Here is a 6,000-nt window from a genome sequence, read left to right on the forward strand (position 1 = left end):
AATTTTCCGGAAAATAGTATCCTATCCTTTCACGAGTCTTAAACTTCAATGTATCTCCGTACCGCATAGGTACCCAGCAAAATCGGTTCAGCGGTTTGGGCGTGAAGATATAACAGACATACAGACACACTTTCGCATTTAAAATGTTAGTATGGATGCGAAAGTACGTCTGTATATTACTGTTACGGTACATGGTATACGGACACGTGGTGCGCAAGTACATACTCGAACCTTCTAAAAAGGTCCAATGTTTGTTTACGTGCTTACCCTTTATTTGTTAGCGTATTTGAATTTAGACCTTATGACTGAGTCCATAAGGTCTAAATTAAATTCAACTTACTACACTTATCGCAAGGACGGCAGTTTTATTGTGGTACATTCCCGAGCTTCCTAGAAATTTCCCACGGTTGTTTACTTGTTTACGTGAATCGGGAAATTTCTGGAATTCGTCTCGCCATATAAAAAGAGCCGCAGGCAGGTCCGGCAAGTCAGTTCAATCAGAGCAATCTTCAAGGCGACATCAAGTGATCAATAGTGAGTGAACCAGTGAAACCTGCGACTTGGCTACGACCTAGGACAGTGATAGTGCTTAGTGATTGGACCTAGTGATTAGTGTTTGGACTTAGTGCTAAGTGTTGTGACCTAGTGTTTAGTGCAGTGTTAATAAAGTCTTCAAGAGAGTCACCAAGTCTTTCTCTCCAAATCTTCGAACCCTAGCACGTAACAACTGGTGTCAGAAGTGCGATTTGGAGATGCCATTGACTCCGAGAGAGGACTTCAAGGGGAGTGTCAGGACAAGGGCGCAGCGAGCTGCTGCCATTGACTCCGAGAGAGGAGTTGCGGAGGCCACACCCACTGGGGACCAAGCTCCGCCCACTGAGGGACAGGCCCCACCTACTGGCCCCGCCCACATGGCTCCGCCCACTGGCCACGCCCACCAGGCTCCGCCCACCTTGGCTGAAGCCACGCCCCCTGGCCCCGCCCACCGGGACACGCCCACTGGCCACGCTCCTCAGGCTCCGCCCACTTTGTGTGAAGCCACGCCCACTGGCTCCGCCCACCGGGACACGCCTACTGGCCACGCACCTCAGGCTCCGCCCACTTTGGGCGTGGCCCCGCCTACTGGCCCCGCCCACCAGGGCACGCCCATTCAGGCCACGCCCACTCAGGCCACGCCCACTCAAGCCCTACCTACTGGCTCCAGCCACCATGCGTCGCCTGTAGCTTCTACAGCCCCTCAAATGGCTCTTCATTTAGAAAGTTTAATTGAATTAATGGAGCTGCAAAGAGCTGAAATGAAGGCAATGATGGAGGCCCAAGACCGCAAGCTCGGCGCTTTACAAGATTCTCAAAGAGCTGAAATTCACGCTTTGCAAGAGTCACAAGACCGCAAGCTCGGCGCTTTGCAAGAGTCACAAGAGCAACAAAAGGACCTCCAAGAGAAAGCGCTTTTAGCTATAAAGGATGTCAGTGACACGGTGACTAAGCTTCGTAAAGATGTCGACGTAATCGACGAACGAGTTACCGGGTTAGGGGTTGATGTGGAAAATGTGAAAACTGGCCTCACTGAACTACAAAAAAAAGTAGTGCGCCTGGAAACCACAGGAGTCGCGACGTGTAATGGAACTTCCGGAGTGGCACACGGGCCACGAGTAAAAGTACCGCCATACGACGGCACTACTTCTTGGAACGCTTACCGTCAGCAATTCCAGACTGTTGCTTCTGCCAACGGATGGTCTGACGAACAATGCCTGACCGCTCTCACTGTCGCACTCAGAGGGCAAGCCTTGTCGGTCCTGGAAGCACATACAGGAAATGGGTTCAAAGACCTGATGGAGGCCCTTGAATCCAGATACGGGGAGCGACACCTGGAGCACGTGTTTCGTGCCCAACTGCGTGACAGAGTCCAACGCTCAGGAGAAGGATTACAACAATGGGCGTTGGAAATTGAAAAACTCGTCAAGAAGGCACACCCAGGAGCTGACGCCAAGATGGTCGACTCCAATATTGTGCAAGCATTTGTCGACGGAATCAGGGATCTGGAGGTCAGAGCTGCAGTGAGGCTTCGTCACCACACCTCGCTTAAGGAAGCATTGGCGCATGCTTTGGAAGTCGAGGCTGTTCGCCGTGACATACGACAGACCCATAAGATCCACGAGGTCTCTGAGGAAGTCAAGGAGGTCAAGGCTCCCACGAAGAAAAGTTTTGGAGCCATGTGCTACAAGTGCGGCGAGAGGGGCCATCTCCAGCTCAACTGCCCGCAGAAGGAGACCCAGATGGCAAGAATGAAAAGGCTCGAGGAACAAATGGAGGAGCTGAAGAAGCAAGCAAGGGCTTCGTCCCCTGCCCGGGAGCAGGGAAACGAATAAAAGCCAGGACTAAGGGGCGAGTGCTGGCTGACACGGAGGAAGCCCCAATAACGGTTGTCTCCCAAGCAAGCAGCGGGAATAGTCTGGTGATTCAGGGGACTATTAACGGGACGGATTGCAAAATGACTCTAGACACAGGAGCCTCTAGAACAATAGTGAACCCAAATTTGATAAAAGCCGCAAGGAGGCACAAGAGGAGAATTAACTGTCGGCTTCTTACCGCCTCCGGTCAGCCAATACCCGTCCTGGGAGAAATGTCAGTTACGATGAATGTGGGGGAGTTCTCATACCCTCATGACGTTATTGTGGCTGAGATTATGGATGATTGCATCTTGGGTTTGGATTTCATGAAGAAGCACAACTGCAGAATTAATGTCGCCGACGGAGTATTCAAGTGTGGCGAAGAAGAAATTTTCATCCTTGGAGGCGCCTGCGGGAAAGTTGAATGTGTAAAGAAAGTCATAATACCTGGACGTGCGGAAGCTCGGGTGCTGGTGAAACTACCGCCAGCTGGAAAGAAGAAGTCAAACAGATGCGTGTTAATCGAAGACACACCTACCAAGACATCAGCGCAAAAATTGATGACGGCAAGAACCCTTGTTAGTGGAAGCAGTAACGCTGTGGTCAGAGTTTTGAATCTTGGTGATCGCGAGATCTGCTTGAACAAAGGTGACGTCATTGGAAAGTGCGAGGAAGTTGTCTGGATGAGAAAGTGTAATTCGATCACAGGCTCAGACGCAGCAAAAACCAGCAACTATGGAATAGTGACTGAGCTACTCGATGACTGCAAGAGTAATCTGACTTATTCGCAGAGCATGAAAGCTAAGAAGTTTTTACAACGCCACGCGAATATCTTCTCCAGTCAGGAAGGCGACCTTGGAAGAACGTCGATGGTTCAGCACAGGATAGATACCGGAAGCGAGAACCCAATTCGTCAACGAGCAAGACGGATACCCATTGCAAAGGAAAAAGAAGTTGAAGGCCTTTTGGAGGACATGAGAAGGAATAAGATAATTGAACCGTCTGCAAGTCCGTGGTGCTCACCGGTTGTATTAGTGAAGAAGAAAGATGGCAGCACAAGATTTTGTGTGGACTACAGACGTCTCAATGATGTCACTAAGAAGGACAGCTATCCATTACCTCGAATCGACGACACTCTGGATACCTTGAGTGGCATGAAATGGTTCTCGACCCTGGACCTGAAATCTGGATACTGGCAGGTGGAAATTCATCCAAAAGACAAGGAGAAGACAGCGTTCTCCACCGGTAAAGGTCTATGGCAGTTTAACGTCATGCCCTTTGGATTGTGCAACGCACCTGCCACATTTGAGCGACTCATGGAGTGTGTACTGGCAGGCTTAGTTGGAGAGGCTTGCTTAGTCTACCTGGATGACGTCATCATTGTTGGCCGCGACTTCGAGGACCATTTGCGAAACTTAGAACGAGTTTTCGCCAAAATAGAGGGGGCCAAGTTAAAGTTGAATCCGAAAAAGTGTCGTTTATTCAGGAGTAAGGTGAACTATCTCGGCCATGTTATCTCCAGTGATGGAATTCAGACGGACCCGGAGAAACTAGAAGCAGTCCAAAATTGGCCAACCCCTAAGAACAAAACCGAAGTGCGGGCATTTCTTGGCCTATGCTCCTACTACAGGCGTTTTGTTAAGGGATTCTCAGAGATAGCCAAGCCATTACATCGGCTGACAGAAGATAAACGACAGTTTATTTGGGACGAGACTTCCGAAGATTCTTTTCAGAAACTAAAGAAACATCTGTGTGAAACACCAATCCTGGGGTATCCACAACCTGAAGGTCAGTTTATAGTCGACACGGACGCAAGCAACACGGCCATTGGAGGGGTGTTATCTCAAAAACAGGGTGAAAGAGAAGTTGTAATTGCATATTTCAGCAAATCTTTATCTAAGCCAGAGAGAAACTACTGTGTGACAAGAAGAGAACTCTTGGCTGTCGTAAAGACGCTACAACATTTCAGCAAGTATCTCATCGGCAGACACTTTTTACTGCGAACTGATCACGCAGCCTTGAAGTGGCTACTACAATTCAAGAACCCAGAAGGCCAAGTAGCTCGATGGATCGAACAACTCCAGGAGTATGACTTCAAGACGGAACACCGTAGCGGAAAGGCACATGGGAATGCCGACGCACTTTCGCGAAGGCCGTGTTCGGAAGACTGCAAACATTGTGTTAAGCAGGAATCTAATGAAGTAACATTAAAGTTAACGAAAACAAGTCCTTTGGGTCCATGGGAGAATGATGGTATGAGAGAGGCTCAAGAAAGAGATGACGACCTTCGACACATCATCACATGGAAGAAACGGGATGACGTAAAGCCAATCTGGAGTGAGGTTGCACCCACTGGCGCTGTCACTAAGGCGTACTGGGCGCAATGGGACAGTCTGATTCTTCAAAACGGAATACTTTACCGGAAATGGGAGAAGACCAACTGCAGAGAGTTCCATCTTCAGATAGTTGTCCCAAGAACGAGAGTACCGGATGTTCTCCGTGAAATGCATGATGGCGTATCAGGAGGTCATCTAGGAGTAAAGAGGACGTTAACGAAAGTGCGAGAACGATTCTACTGGTTGCATTGTCGAGACGATGTACAGGATTGGTGCCGCAAATGCACTACTTGCGCTGCAGTGAAGGGACCACAGAAAAGGAGCCGTGGGAGCCTGCGCTTGTATAACGTTGGCGCACCGTGGGAACGAATCGCAGTTGACGTAGCTGGGCCATTTCCTGTAACGGAATCAGGAAACAAGTATTTTATGGTTGTCATGGATTACTTCACCAAATGGCCCGAAGTGTTCTCCATACCAAACCAGGAAGCTACAACAGTTGCTTCTAAGCTAGTCGAAGAAGTAATATCTCGCTTTGGTGTGCCTCTAGAAATCCATTCTGATCAGGGCAGGAATTTCGAATCGCAGGTCTTCCAGGAAGTGTGCAGAATTTTGGGAATGCATAAAACGAGGACCACCGCGTACCATCCACAGTCTGATGGAATGGTTGAGAGATTTAACCAGACCCTTGAGAGGCATTTGGCGAAATTGGTAGATGACAAACAAAAGGACTGGGACAAGTATATACCACTCTTCCTTCTGTCGTACCGTACCGCCGAGCATGAGAGCATAAAAGCTACCCCGGCGTATGTCAATTACGGTAGAGAACTACGAGTACCAGTAGACCTTTTGACAGGAGGATCACCGGGAGAACCAAAGACCGTACCAGATTATGTCTGCGATTTAAGGGAAAAGATGCGCTATATACACGCCATGGTTCGGGAAAATGGGTTACAGTCAAGTGAGAACATGAAGACCAGATACGACCGGAAATCGAATACAAGCGGTTTCGAAGAAGGGTCACTGGTGTGGCTGCATAACCCAACTCGCCGAAAAGGCAAATCTCCAAAGTTGCAGACCAAGTGGGACGGCCCATACAAAGTGGTTACCCGATTGAATGACGTGACTTACAGGATTCAAAAGCAACCAAGAGGGACATTCAAAGTGGTACACATAGACCGTCTGGCGCGTTACCATGGCAGTAACAATGATGCTCGGGACGAGCATCTCTAAGAGGGGAGTAGTGTTACGGTACATGGTATACGGACACGTGGTGC

Source organism: Aricia agestis, chromosome 19 (assembly GCF_905147365.1).
Source record: "Aricia agestis chromosome 19, ilAriAges1.1, whole genome shotgun sequence".
Classification (NCBI taxonomy): domain Eukaryota; kingdom Metazoa; phylum Arthropoda; class Insecta; order Lepidoptera; family Lycaenidae; genus Aricia; species Aricia agestis.